General features: G+C 42.6%; 1 protein-coding gene across 2 annotated transcripts in view; it reads right to left on the bottom strand.

The window, feature by feature from the left end:
• TPRG1 (tumor protein p63 regulated 1) overlaps positions 1–14,104 on the bottom strand; it is a 330,716-nt gene extending 316,612 nt beyond the window's left edge. Inside the window, exon 1 of one of the 2 annotated variants that reach the window (XM_013982282.2) lies at positions 12,870–14,104. The gene's annotated coding sequence lies outside the window, so the exon portion shown is untranslated. The other variant, XM_013982280.2, reaches the window with a different exon arrangement.

The following is a 16,040-nucleotide window of genomic DNA, read 5'->3' as shown; positions in this document are numbered from 1 at the left end:
AAAAAAAAAAAAAAAAAAAAAGAAGCAGGACCTAAATAATCATAGGACTTGAACCCTCTTCTGTCGTATTTAAAACATATTTTCAGTTCAGTTAAGTATGATATCACGACAGTTTTCATATGTAGTCCTGACTGCAGTGTATGCCATTAATCACCTGATAGGCAAGAGTTACGTAAAGGACAGTATCCTCAGTGGTACTGGACTAGGCTTTTTCTTGCCCAGTACCAGGCAAAGCAAAGGACTGCAGCCTGGACTCAGATGAAAGGTCTCTGATGTGGTGAGATAGAAATAGTGAAGGAGTCAGGAAACCTGAATTCTGGCCTAGACTCAGCCACTAGCTTTTGTCGTATTCAAAACAAACACTGATTAAGGGCTTACTCTGTGCCATGCACTGCCTTCATATCACTTAAACCTCACAGCAAACAGGGGGCATAGAGACTTTTATTATTCTATTTTGCAGATGAGGAAACCAAGGTGTAGAGTAGATGAGTAACTTGTTCAGGTCAAATTACTAGTATGTGTGATAATAAATCTTATTTGTCGAATGAGGGCATTGGACTAGTATGACCTCAAAGGTACTTTCCAACCCAGTCCATCCATAATTCAGGGAGCTCTTGCCTAATCCTCGCTCCTCTGGGGGGTAATTCTGTGGTTCTGGGCAGCTCGACGTCAAACCTCAGACATCTCAAGGCCTCCTGGGATACCAGGATTGAAAAACTGGTGAACTGTTGCATAATGTGGGATTTTCTAATCATCGAAAGAATGAAACTTAAGTGAAAAATAGGCAAAAGATAAAAACCCCAACTCTTCCCCAGCTTACCAATTTCATTGGTAATCATTTATGCATTTGTAAACATGAGGTTTATTCCATTTTTCAATTTTCTTTCTTCACTTATGTTTATTTACTATCATAAACATTTTCCCAATAATCATGGCTAAAAGTCTTCATAATTATCATGATTATTATTTTCATGACTACATAAACATCAGCAGTAACTATTTACATTTTTATAAAATATATAAATATATTTTAAATTTACAGTTATATTTACATATTTATAACAATGTAATAAATATTGGCCAAAATATTGTAATAAAATGATTCCCCCTGTTGCTAAATTATTTAATCAGTTTTTGGTGTATTTGCTATTTTATATATAGTGCTGCAGTGAACATCTTTGCACAGTTCATTCTCCTTATCAGGTATATTGTTTACACAGCATGCATTCCCCAGAAGGCAAGGCTAAGGCCAAGAGCAGACCCACATTTGTGGCTCATACACTCTGTAGATGGAGTGTGTAATGTTGATAGTGACCACAAATGGCCCTGCACTGTTAAAATCATGAGACATTGAGCAGTGAAAGCTGGTTCCAGATTGTGAGTGAATACGACTGGTTTTCTAAAGTGAACGAACATTAAATTAACAGAGGTTTTGAATACTGAATTTTTGGTGCTTGGCTCCACAGCAAAGCTTACTTAACTATCAAGAGGGAAAAGGTTTGTGAGAAGTGCCTGCAAGAAACAGACTTACAGGAATTAAAAAGATTTTACGAGAAGTTTAAAAAGATCAGACCCTCAAGAGAGTTGTACTCAGGAAACATAAGCAAACTAATTCTCTTGAACCTCACTTTAGTATTTTTATCTTAATACTAAAGAAATGTACTGCCACCACTGTCAGCTAGTCAGAAAAGGTGATATATGAATGCATATTTTTTAACTGATGACATTCATTTGCCAGTCAATGGGCCAAGTCCTTTCTTTAAGCCTCTTCCAGAGTTCCTTCTCATTTTTCTTCACTAAACCACCCATAATGTATTCTCCATTACTTCCAGATACAGGTATTTTTGTTTTTATTTTGGTTGCTTTTGTTTTATTTTTCTTTAAAAACTTTCAGAGTTCTTCCAGCTTTTAATTTTTTGTCCCTCCTTATGGTTGCTTCATCCTTAAATTAATGATAAGAGTATTTTTTAGGAATTCATCTCCTTTAAGCCTTTCTAGAGCAATTAATTTAATAGTCATTGAAAAAATCTCTTTATTTTCAAAAATGATACAAAAGGACTTATTTAAAAAGCAAACTCCCAGATTTCAAAACCAATCTAATGGTAACCCTAGAAGTTGTTGGGGGGGAAGAATTGGGAGGGTGGGAATAATACATACCACTACTGTATAAAATAGATGATTAATGAGAACCTAATGTATCACACAGGAAAACCTACTCAATAGTTTGTAATAACTTATATTGGAAAAAAGAATGTATATATTATATGTACGACTGATTCACTTGGCTGTACACCTGAAACCAATACAACATTGTGAATTAACTACAATCCAATAAAATTAATTTTTTGATTTTCACATTCATACTTCATTTGTCTGCATAATGTTTAAGTTATATAATTGTATTAATTAATGCAACTGTCATAAACAATTTTGAGTAAAAGATCAAATGACCCTTGGTAAGCATGCAACTCAACTGGTGGGAGGAGAGGGGAACCAGGACCCCACAGAGTAGCCTCACAGCCCTGAGTATTTAGTGTGCTAAGGGGATCTGTCATGCTTTACAAAAGGAAAGGTTAATGGTCAGTTAAGTGGAAGTTACATCTGAAGACTAATGAGTGTTCCTCAACACGTCAACATGGAAGAGAAGGACAGAAGGAGAGAATGAGAATTGAATTACTGTATCCTGAATGCAGAAGCATCCAAAGAAGATATACAGATGGCCAACAGTCACATGAAAAAGTGTTCAAATAATAATCACTAATTATTAGAGAAATGCAAATCAAAACTACATTGAGGTACCACCTCATACCAGTCAGAATGGCCATCGTTAGTAATTCTACAAACAACAAATGCTGGAGAAGTGGGGAAAAAGGGAACCCTCCTACACTGTTGGTGGGAATGTAAATTGGTACAATCACTGCAGAAAACAGTATGGAGGTACATCAGAAAACTAAATATTGAATTACCATACGATCCAGCAATCCTACTCCTGGGCATAAATCCCAACAAGGAGTTCATTGAAAAAGACACATGCACCCTATGTTCATTGCAGTACTATTCACAATAGCCAAGACATGGAAAACAACCTAAATGTTCATCAACAGATGAATAGATTAAGAAGATATGGTTCATATATACAATGGAACACTACTCAGCCATTAAAAGAAAAAATGCCATTTGCAATAACATGAATGGAACTAGAGACTCTCGTACTACATGAAGTAAGTCAGAAGGAGAAAGACAAATACCATATGATATCACTTAATATCTTGAATCTAATATATGGCACAAATGAACCTATTTATAGAAAATAAACAAACTCGTGGACATGGAGAAAAGACTTGTGGTTGCCAAAAGGGAGAGAAAGGGAGTGTGAGGGACTGGGAGTTTGGGGTTAGTAGATGCAAACTATTGCATTTGGAATGGATAGGCAATGACATTCTGCTGTATAGCCCAGGGAACTACATCTGATCACTTGTGATGGAACATGATGGAGGATAATGTGAAAAAACGAATGTATATATATGTGTACAACTGGGTTACTTTGCTGAACAGCAGAAAATGACAGAATATAGTAATCAACTATAATTTAAAAATTAAAAAAAGAAGCAATGTATATCTACTGTCTCTAGGTCATCAAGGAGCCAAAGAAACACCAACTCTATGAAAACAGAACTTGCATCTTTCACTTTCTCAGAAACTTCATTCCAAGGCTAATTCAGTGATTTGTAAGAATTATGAGGTGGTAGTAGATCCTTCGGATGAAATCTAAGGAAGCTTTTCTCCAAGGAAAGACACTGATATAGTAACAACACCACCCAGCTTCAGTGAGCTCACAAACCTCCTCAGGAAGTCTGACCCTACAGGATTCTGCAAACCCCAAACTAGGGGTTACTATTCTAACAGGGAAGAGTGCTTTTGTAAAGGTTAACAGTGCCATCACTTGTGAGGAACCCAGCCAAGATAGAGTGTATGCTTGAAAATCATAAACATTGCTCTGCACCAGCCCTTAGAGGTCCATAGTGTCCCCCATTTTAATAAATAAAGGCTGAGAGAGGGCTGTGTTTCTGAGGTCAATTGTCCATGATATAGTGCTCAGAACAGAATAGATTCTTCTTCTTACTCTACTACCTTAAGAAAATGTCTTCTTTCTAATGACTAGTGAACAAGACTGCAGGCATATTAGAAGCCTAAAAATCTGGCCAGAGTCTGGCTTCCAGAGTCACTGAAGGTGGAGACTCTGAAAGATGTAGGCACTGGATCTTGAAACTAGAGCACCAGCAAAATGTCCTGGGTTCCACTTCAAGCTTTACTACAAAGTCACTGGTGCTAGAAATCATTTCTTGTGTTTTGGTTAATTTGACTAGGAAATTTCTAAGATTATTTCCTTTTCCCAAATCAGAGTCTGAGTGGTCCCCTTTTCTTGGCCTTTTCTCCCTTTGGCACAACCCAGAGATGGTGACCACTAGGTGTCAGACTTTCAAAAACGAGCCAAGTCTTGGATTATTTTTAATTGAGAGGAAATGAGAGATGGTCTAGCCTGGCAAGTAGTGCCACATTTAAACTTTCAACACGGGAGACTCTATTACATTCTTAAAGATTTCTTAAAAAAAAAAAAAAAAAAACAGTTTTCACAACCCTCTCTTCCAAGACAGTCTTCTTTATATTTGACCTAGATCCCTCAAATGTAACTTGAATTTCTCTCTTACTGTGGTGCCTCAGCGGACACTGGTTAATTATTGGCTATTAACCCCTGGATAAGATCCACGTTCTTTTGAGCAAGTGCCAGTTTATGTCTCAGTTTCCCTATCTGTAGAACGGGAGTCCAGTATTAGATTCACTCAATATAGCACCTCAGTGCCTGGCACTGTCCACAGGAAACACAGGCATGAACCAGCCCTCAAGGAGCTTTGACAATCCTCAGGACCTCTGGTGTCAGCTCCAAAGTTCAATTATTAAATGAGGTTATATGTCATTTTAAGTAGAGCCTCATTTTACATTTTTCAAAATAAAGGAGTCACAATAAATGTCTTACAGATCAATGGCTGAGGTTTCTATGGCTCTACTTGCTGGGCTATTCTAATTCTTGTAGCCTTTCAAGATTCTTTCAACCATCTGAATTATTCTTTGTACCTTTTTCCCCCTCAAAACCTGTCCATACTTTATGCCTCAGATGAACCATTTTTCTAAGTATCCTTCTCCTCTGAAGCTTACCACCTCTACTCATTTTCTGGGTTCTGGTCACCCAGGAGCACAGAGGGACCCAGACAGAGGAAAAGCCGTGACACATGCTCCTTGGCTCAGGACAGCAAAAAGCCTCTTCCTATCCCACAAGGAGCTGGGTTTAGTGATGTTTTGGGTTTTATTTTTAAAATAGTTGGATTTGTTTTCTGTATTTTAAAATATCTATATGTGTATGAAAATTCCAACCAATATAAAAGTGTCTACATTCAAAGATAAAAATTCCCTATTTCCCCCTCTTGCTCCAATTGCATATCTCAGAGGTAATGGCTATATGCATTTTGGTGATTATCCTTCCAAATATTTTTCTTTCTGTACCCACACACACAAGCTTTTTGTTTTTACCAACTGGGTATTCTCAAGGAGGGATGCGCACCACCTACCAAATGCAGCTCTTTAGTGGGAATGAGTAAACTGCCAATATGTCCAGTAACAGGAATGAGTCCCAAAAACATTATATTGAATGAAAGAAGATGTATACAGACAAGTATATACTATATTATTGCATTTATATGCAGTAAAGTCCTAGAACAGCTCAAACAAATATATGATGAAAAGACTCACTACAGAGTTTCCCCCTAGTTGGAAAAGACGGGGATTGACTGGAACGGGGCATGAGAGAAATTTCCAGGGTGATGTTAATATGTTATACATCCCAGTAGAGGTGTGGGATACACAGATGTACTCGTCTGTCTAAATACGGTGAATGTATAATTAAGATGGTTCATTTCATTGTATATAAATGTATATTAAAAGTCAAATACTGTCAAATATTAATCTCTCGTTAATGATATTCATGCTGAAGGATTTAAGGAATGTATCAAATGTCTGCAAATTGCTTTGAAATACATAAAAATGTGGATTGATGGATGGAGAACAGAATGGATAAATGATAAAGTAAATTCTATAATATGTTAATGGTACACTCTAAGGAGTGAGTACATAGGTGTTATAAAATTATCTCGTCTTTGTTACCAACCTGAAATTTTTCCCAATAAAATGGAAAAAACAGTGCCTTGAAAAATGTTAAAAACATACAAATAGAATAGGCTCTTATTGATAATAAGAACAAGTCATCACATTTTTGAATATTAAGAAACAGCATAAGAGCAAGAGGCCTGATCCCGTGCCCTAGATTCTCACAAATTAGTAGCTACATCATTCATACAGGCTCCAGGGAGAGGAAAAAACCCTCAGGAATTAATAGTAATGGCTGTGATATATCTGACACTCCTGCATACTATAAACTTCAAATACATTTTGTCACTAAATCCTTTCACTTTGAAAAATAAGTATTAGTATTCCTGTCTTAAGGAAAAGCAGGATAATAAGGCTTGGACTTAAGGCAACTAACTCAAAATCACATGACAAGTGAATGGCTGGATTAAAACTGGGCCTTACATAACTAGAAAACACTGCCTCTCACACAATGTCCCTCCTGGCCTTCGCCTGTCGGAGAGAACCACAGACCTTGCATCAAGGAATGCAGAGGATGAGGGGAGAGGGGTCCCCAGTGTTGTAATGGAGCAGTAGCTGCCTAGGTCACCGGGACCACCGTGATGACGGCTGAAGTTAGTTTCCGAAACCCTCCGCATCAATCAGTGCGGGCTCCGACATGAAGGGACAACCTCCAGGCTTTGTGCAGGGAGCTAAAGGCAGTAAAATCTAAGCCAGCAGTAAAAATCAAATGTGTTCTGATGTGTTAGATCAAAACTTGGAAACCTCATGGGTTCCACCCATCCCCCCACACACACCCGCCCCGCCACCATAACAGCTGCAAATGTTTGTTTTATTTCTCCAACATCTGGGCCAGTCCATGTGTAAACAGCAGGAAGGGTCAGTGTGAGGAAAGGATCTGAATGCCTCATTCCTCAGCCTCTTAAGAATATAGCGAAATGGGACAGAGCCTGAGTGAGGAAACACTTTTAATTTCATTAGGATTTAGGCAGAAGTTTTCAAATGCACATGGGGACTCTCTCACCAGTGAGTCCTTTTTCATGCCATTGTCGGGAAGCAGTGTAGGCAAGTGGTGAGACCTCTGCATTGAGAATCAGATGACCCAGATTCCAATAGTGCTCCTCCAATAAGTGCCCTTGAACTTTGGGGAAATTTTTTTCTTTCTAGGTCTCATTGTACCACCTGGGTTATATGAGGGTGGAATCATCTCTAAGGTTTCATTCACCTTCAATCGCCAAGTTTTCAGCATAATTTCAGTGTTTACCATATACTTGCCTCTTTTTATTCAATAAGCATTTCTAGCCACTGCCTTTCCCATTGCCTACTTGGTACTTCAAAGATCATCAACCCCTCAAATTTTTTTTAATGCCCAGTAAGTTTCACTTTGTTTCCCTCCTAAAGAACATATTAGCATTAAACTCAATGCTAAAGATAGGATCCAGTCTATCAATTATCGCTTCTGTTTAAAAAAGCTAATCATTTAAGCAAGGCCTTTTACCTTGTTCAAAATTATACAAAGATTAAGTATTTGCTGAGCCTGATTTTTAATGTGAAATGTATGACTTTGATATTCAAATATACTTTTTAAAAATCCAATACATTTTCATTTCCTAAAAACTAGATCACGGTAAAGTTCTTGTTTAAAATAAGCATGCTATTAGCCTTGATAAATGAAATACAAACAAAATAATGCATTATGAATTTATAAACATACCTTGAATCTAAGGTAAAGAATGTTGACTTAATTTAGTGAGCAATAAATAGCAGGTGAAAGTTTTTAACCTAAGGAGCAATACAATCTGAGATTAGAAATTGAGTTATTCCAAGAAATTGCTCTTTGTAACCCAGCCATTTGCCCTCAAGAAGATAGTATTCATAATTTTATGCACAGTTCACTAGACCTTGTTTCCCCTCTTTAAATCCTATTTTTCCACCTAAGATGATCATTTAGGCTGAATTACCAATGCAGATTCTTTCCCCAAATGCTAACCAGCAAAATGAGACAAAAGAAAAAAATTGAAATACAGGGAATGAGAAATGGAGAAGCAAGAGAACCTTGTGAAATGGATCCATCTTATTTTGAACTTGTGTTTAAATAGGGGTAGCTCAGAGCGTCCCTGAATGGGAGCCCATCTCTCAAGGAAACCCGAATCCTTTTTCACTTTTTCAGAGTTCTTGCTGGCCCCATTTCCAAGATGGTTGAGACTGCTAGGTCCTGCTCCAGTCCAGCAGAGGGCGCTCTTGGAGCAGAATTAAAGACAGTGGTGGGAAACTCCGGGAGGACAATCTCAACCTCCTTCACCAGAGGGCTGGCTGGAGTTATCTGAGTCTTCTCTCGTGACCTGAAAGAGGTCATTGGTCTTTCTTGCCTTGCTTTATAGAATTCTGCTCATAGTCCAGTTAAACCGATGAAGATCCCATTTTTCAGCTCTTCCTCTCTTCCCACTACCAAGAAAAAAATAATAAACTGATCCTTAAGAGATAGGCAATGAGCGAAGAAATGTGACATCCAGGCAATTATACGGAAAAGCTGCTGAGAACTAAGAAATCAGGGAAAAGTTAACCAGGTTCAGTATGTGAGTCGGAGTGGTCCAAGCAGCCTTAAGAAGGATCACCTGTCTGTCTCTCCCTACTTAACCATCCGTGATGGAATGTGTACATTTTTTACGAGTGATTCCGGATATTATGGGCAGAGCCAGGTAATGATAAAAAATGATCCTTAAATTAGGAATGGGTAGCAGAAATCCACCAAGGTTAAGCCCAAGAATGATGCAATGAAAGCCTAGCAACTGTGTCACCTAGCAAAAGATTTATCCATTGCAACCCAGAGACTGATCTCCAGCTAGTAGCAAAAAATGAGCACCAAGGAATAGTGCAGATCTGGAGTCCAGCCCTGGCTCAGAGGCTTCTTGGCTTTGGTGTCTTAGGTCAAGTACTCTGGGCAAGTCTTTTTAAGCCTCACTTTCCTCATCTAGCAAGTGAAAGAGTTGAACCATACAATCTATCAGATTCATTTCACATTTTATATTTTGAGCCTATGGGTTTCTAGCATCTTAGAATTATAATTGAAAATATGTTTAGGGAATCCATGTAAGGCAGGTTGAGGGTAGCTGTTCATTCATTCAGTCATTCATTATTCAGTGAACACTCATGTCCTTCAGTGAGAAGAGCCTGTGTGAAGATTTGAGCCCCAGCCCCACTCCCATCCAGATATACCCTTCGGCCAGCAGCAGTAGGGGTGCATTGTGGGGGTTATAGGTAAGGGAGGGAGCATCACTTTCTTGGCTGGTTAATGGACTCCAAGGTGGATGGTGGAGATTGACCAGCCAGTTCATAGACAGCCAACCTGACTTTTAGGCAAATAGAACATGAGCACTAGAAGAGGCCTCAGAGCTCAACAGCTCCCCCCATCACTTAATAGATGCTGAGAAACAGACTTCTAGGCAACACAGTAATTGGGAGAATCAACCTGGATCATGGTGTCCTTATGGGCTAAATGTGACTTCCCTCATATAACTTCTACACCTGCTAATCCCATAACCAAATAGGTTTTCTTCTTCTAATTATTATTGGGTTCTTGCGCTGCCTACAGATAATCATAATCCCTCCAAACCTTCTCACACAAAATTGCAACTCAGTCATAGGAGCATGAAGTCAACAGTTTGAGTGAAGACTGCTTTCACTCATGATGCTCTGACATTTGGATCTTTTGTTTCAACCAAAGTTAGGAGGGTCTCGTCAGCCCACTAGTCATAAGTGGGCTTATCTCTCCACTTCACACAATAACTTGGGTCCAACTGACTGCTTATTTATTTATTTACTTATTTACATAAGCCTATGCGGAAAAAAAATGTTTTGAGGAAGCTTACACTAAAAAGCATAAGTACTTTTAAGCCCAACTATATAAGACAGGGATATAAATGCAATTATCCCTGAACCTAGGGAACTACCGCAAACCCCAAAATGACCAAAAAACAAAAACTTCTCATTGATGTTTTCTTCTTCACCATATGAATTAACTGAAGGATTTTCTATGTGGGTCTTTACATAGGAACCATTAAATAACTTAAATAACTGAACGGACGATATCCCAATAGTACTTGCATACTAAAGAAACGTCTACATGCCTACCTTACAGTGGATCTCAATAAAAGCCAAGAGCACATTATCCAGTTGCACTTTTAAGTTGGAGTTCTGAGACCCTGAGCCACATAGTCCTGGTTGGTATAAGGTTTTCTAGAAACCTAGTACAAGATAAGGAGAGAGCTGAAGAATCCTGAAGAACAGCCAGCTAGCACAAATCTCAGTGCAGTTTGTTCAAACATCAGCTGTCTCAGCCAGACTAGGAAGTAGGCAGCAGACAAGTCTAGACAGAGGTTGCTGACCAGGCCTTAAGTACAGATGTGCTGTGTTGCGGCTTGAAGAAAGATCTCTGGGCTCTGGACACACGGGAAGTCCTTCAGACCCACTTGAGATCTTGAGACTGGGCAGGCTTCCTCCCTGAAGAACAAGGCCGCTGGACATGGCTTTGTATCTAACGGAGAAATTACCTCTTACACACACACACACACACACACACACACACACACACACACACACACAGGCTATTTGCGCATGACCTTTCACTGCAGAATCACAGCATGTTAAAGTTATTCCGGATCATTTTACCACTTATTTTACAGAGATGAAAGCAGAAACTCAGATGGAAAGGAACCACCATTTGCTTAAAGGCAAACTGGGATGAGACAGATGCCAGCTCCAGAGTCTGTCCCTCCATCTGTGGGATGTGTCTCACTGAAACACACTGCAGATCGTGCCACGCCCCTACCCCAGTGCCGACCATTGATCCCCCATGGCCCTCGGAAGAGAGTGCAAATGTCCCCACCCAGCATTAAAGCCCTCCACGGAAGAGTCCTGTAAGCTTTTTATTCTGGCTCTCTGTCCCCTTCTTGATTGTTCCTGTGAGTCTCGCTTCCACTCAGACAGACCAGACTCATTCCCACCTCCATTCCGAGACCGATTCTCCTGCCCATTTCCATTTTTTGAAAGGCTGTTCTCAGGGCACAGAGGTGTCCCAGAAACAAAAGCAGGACCCTAAAATGGCCTCACATGCCCACCTTGTGTGCCCCTCCAGAGTCCGAAACACACTGACAGCACATTTTTGTTCTTAATAATATTTTTTGTATAATTATCAAGGCCTCTTACAGCCTCAGCCCCCTCCTGTGTGGTAAGAATGGCAAATCCGCCCATTTTATAGGGGAGATGAAGGAAGTGAGACCCAATGCCGAGAAAGGGCGTATGATTCATGCTCCAGAAAGCAGTGAGTCAGAGGAGAAGGAGAAAGAAGACCCAGGCTTCCTGACGCTGGTGCTCCATTCTCCAAGCCAGGCATCTCGCCTGCTGTGATTTCCAAATGCTTGATATCTTTAAAAATAAGTCGACAAACACTCAGCCAGACAGGCTTACTTTTGAGAAAACTTATGATGCAAAAGGGCAAGGGACCATGTGTTTCCTCACCTCTGAGCCATACCTAGAATGTTAATTACATGTTTGGTCATAAAGCAGCTCTGAGCTTTCCAAGTTGTGACCTCCTAAGGCAACTGCACAAATGAAAGTAATTTTGAAAAGCTGGATGGTTAAAGAAATTGGGCAAAACCACAAATCCAGCTGAGGCTGGAAACAAAGGCTTCATCCTACAGACCAGATGACCTTCTCAAGCGTTTGATACCTGTTCCCAACATCCAGCAGCTGTCTGACTGTTGAGGGGCTGAGACACACGGGAAGAGTTGGGGTAAGCCACTTCTAGTTGGGTCAGAACATTCTACAGTCCTAGAGAGGCTTGTCAAAAAGCAAGTGGTACTAGGTCCTTCTGCATTACTTTCCCTGCGAAGAGGAAGAGAAACAAATGCCTTCAGGCTGGAGAAAAGGCCAGGACTGACAGCCCCAGGGAATGGGTTAAGAAACGGCCCTGACATATTCTTCACGACAGTTCACGACAGTTACTAAGTCGACTCATTTCCTAAGTGCCAGCTACTTGGACAGATACCCTCAGGCTTATAAGTGACCACAGTACTTATCATCCAAACCAGAGCACTTCAGAGTGAAAGAGGAGGCTATTAATAATTACACCAGGGCAACAGGCATAAAGTAGGAAGGTAAACCAGGATACATGGTCACCTTAGCCTCCAGGGCTAATATCAGCAGTGAAGGGGCCCCATTCATGGAGAAATGTCCACTCCATAAGAAGGATGTAAGCATCAAGATGACATAACACAGGGCTGGCTGGTTATACTGACATTATTAAAAAGACCCAAGAGTTGAAAGAGAAAGCTATCACTTCTAGAGAGGGTAACTGGCATTTGAGCTGAGTTTTGAGGGATGCAAAGGATTTAAATGTTTGGTAGTGAGAGGTCACATAGTCTTCTGGGTGATTTACGGAAAAAAAAAAAAAAGAAGAAGAAGAAGAAGAGGAAGAAGAAAAAGAAGCCAAGGCACAGGGGCAAGGGAGCACAGGCCTCTGTGGAACATGGTGAGGAAGCAGAGTGGAACTGCTGTGGTGACAGTGGCAGGCATGGGGAGACCAGGCAAGGACAGGGCAGAAGAGTGCTGATGCCGGGCTGGCCTTGATTCTAATTGTGTGGACACCACCAAGGGTGAGATGTCCTCCTTACCTAAGTGAGGTTGCACAAATCAGCTTTCTTGGACTTGGACTTGGGGTGAGACTACCCAGATGTCCAGACTCACAGACCACAGACTGCTGCTGTTCTCACCAGGTCAACTGTCTTCCCTCCAACAGGCGAGGGAGTCTCATCATTTGAGGAACTGCACCACACCTCTCCTGGTTTCAGCACTTTCTCTCTCCATCCAGCCGCTGGAGAAGTGGGTTTGGAAGTTAGGGGGAAGTGTCTGTTTGGTAATCCAACAGGACTGGACAGCTTGCAGGGGGTGGATTTTAGGGGCTATCCCCTTGTGAACATTCAAACCTTTGAAGCTTCATAGTGCGACTACTTATATTCCTATTTTTCAGAAGTATACACAAGACCAGAAGAAGCTGGGACCTTGGGGCTATCAGAGGAGTCAAGAGAGGGAGACTATCTCTGTATCTGTGACGCTGAGCAGAGCTTTGCCATTTGTGAGTGACATTCACATTTGGGCCTCACAAATTTTGCAAGACAGGTCAGTAAGGTGTTATTGTGGCCAGCAATTGACATAGAAGGGAATTAAGGAGCAGACAAATGGATGACTCATCCAAGGTCACACAGCAAATGACAGAGCTCAAGTCTCCTGGAGCCCCGCCATGTACACAGGCGGCAACCACACAGCCTGCCCTCAGAAAGGCAATGAGGAGAGGAAGGAGGTGGACTGGGAGGAGAGGAGGAGGAAGGGGAAGCATCATTGGAGAAGAGGAAAGGCAAAACCCTTCATTCTAGTTGTGAGGTCTGGGATGGACCTAGAATCTTCTCCCTTAATCCTTTCCCATCTCACTCCCAGGTTTCCTCTCAGACCCAATAAAACGCGTCCGAGGCTGTGCAGTAGGGAGGCGCTGCCGGGTAATGTCTTTCCTGAGGCTCTAGCTGGGCCCCCTCGGGGAGGCCCAGCCTTTCAAAGGCTGCTTGTACACTGGGACCCGATGCAGGGGCGGCTGGAGGGCTTAGGTCAGGAGGAGGGGCCGAGTCTGCCTTTGGTGCCTAGAAATCAAAGCAGCCAACCTTGGGCTTTTTCTTCCCCTCACACTGAGGCACTTTTATTGGCGAGATGAAGGGAGGCAGAGCGGGCCTACAGTCCTCGCTTTGCTTTTGGAGGTTAATGACCCAGTTAGCAGCTCTTGGCTGCGTTTCCGACATTTTGCAGACATCAAGCCCCGCGTCTCTGCCAAGTACATTCTGTTCCCTGGAGCTCATCCAAAGCATCTCAGATTACTATGTAATGCGACAGAGGGAGAGGTGGCTGGGAGGGGCCGCAGGGAGGGCGGGGGAGCGAGCAGGAGCCCGGAGGGCGGGGCGCCGAAGCGCTGGGGCGGGGTGAGGGGGATGCCACCCCACATATAGCTGCCCTCCTGGACACGCAGCCCCAAGGTGCTTATTTGCTGCACTGGAGGGACCCCAAAGTGAGGCTGCGGAGGCCCCCGGCGTCCAGGCAATAAGAGAAAGAATCCTCCGACTGAGGGCCAAGCTCCCAACCCAGGGCGGGGCTGAGGTAGGGGCCGCTGGAGACACCCGGCTGGAAGGAAGGGGAGCGGACGAAGGGGAGGGGCTAAGGGGATAGGCCCCGCCCCTAGGCCCGTCCCCCTGTAGCGCCAGCTGCAGCCGCAGCCTGTGCTCTAATTATAGACGTGAATGGAAAGCGGTAGCTTTTGAATGATCGTGTTGCTCCGGCTGCCTTTGGAGGCTGAGGAGCAGGTGCTGCCCCGCTAGATACAAAGTGATTCATTTAAAAGCCCTCTGTCACGCATGCACGCTCACCGACGTACACGAATCCTCTGGCTCTCTCTCGCACCATCGCCAGGCAGTGGTTCCAGAATTGATTTAGGAGACCCGGACCCTAGGGAATGGGACAGTGCCTGGAAGTCTTTTTCTTTCTCTTTCTCCATCCTTAGAAAACTCCCCATGGCTGAAAAGAACCTCAGGCCTTTTCAAGCTGTGGGAAAGTAGCATTTTGTTTTACAGATGGAGAAACTGAGGTTGCGAGAGAAACTGGGATGTATTTCTGGGCCACAGGATGTGTCAGTGCAGACAGCCCAGCTTCCTGATGGCCTCTCTCTTTCCCTCATCAGGTTGGAACTTCACTTCAGTGACATCCATTTCCAGGCATGGAGGCTTTGTACATGTGCTTCCCCCTCCTTTCCCGGTTCAGCTCCTCCCCCTTCCTACCCCGCGCCCCCATCCACTCCCACACAGACAAATTGCTAGTGCCAGCTAATTCTCAATGGTAGGTTTAATAGTTTTGGGCCTGGAAACGGAGCAACGTAAAAAACCATGCTCATTTTCCCATCAGTTAGATGTGAGTCAACCAATGTGCCCTTCCTCAGCATAACGGGGTAGGGAGGAACTCCCCAGGAGGCAAAGCCTACACTTGTCTTCCTCAGCATCTCAGGAACCCCTAGCACCCACAGTGAGCCCAGTGCTCTCATGAGCATCGTGACCTAATCCAGGCCACACAAGTGCAATAGAAAGTCACATGTCCATATCACAGAGTCTCTGCAGAAATGGAGTAGAAGCAACTTGCTCACAGTCATCTGCTGGTGAGTGGCAAGCTGGGAGCCAAATCCAGGACTGACACCCCTTTCCTGGGTTCTGTTCAGTACTCATGCTATGGTCTACACTGGGGAGCAAGGATCCACCTGGTCATGGAAGGGGGTCACTCACAGTGTCCTGGGTTTCTCTAAGCTGGCTGCTAGCCTCCTCCCCCCACAATCTTGAGTCACTGCTACCTTATTCTCTCCTCCATCCTAGTCCACAGCATGCAACGAGGCACAAATGGCTACTGCCTTTCTAGGGCCAGAAGTCTTCAAGCCCTCTCACTGCTCCTGACTCTCAAAACAATGCCAGTCTCACTCACTTCTGGGACTTGGCCTAGCCCCTTACCTTGGCTGACCATTCTGGATTTAACTCTTTGCCTATGTCTCCCCTGTGCCCTCCAAATTTCTACCAGATGGATGAATAAAGAAGTGGCAACCAGTACCATGCTGAAAAAAAGAGAGAGAGAAAGAAGGTGTGAAAGACATTTTCATTGTTTTTTTTTTTTAATTTTTTAATTTGCCTCTTGGAAGCAAAGTCTTAGAACCCATAAAGCCCCACCTTGCTCAACACATACCAGGTCCAGCCCAACACACTGTGCAGAGC

The sequence above is a fragment of the Sus scrofa genome, chromosome 13 (genome assembly GCF_000003025.6).
Source record: "Sus scrofa isolate TJ Tabasco breed Duroc chromosome 13, Sscrofa11.1, whole genome shotgun sequence".
NCBI classification, from domain to species: domain Eukaryota; kingdom Metazoa; phylum Chordata; class Mammalia; order Artiodactyla; family Suidae; genus Sus; species Sus scrofa.
The sequence above is the reverse complement of the archived record's forward strand: the minus strand, read 5'-3'. Positions and strand labels throughout refer to the sequence as shown.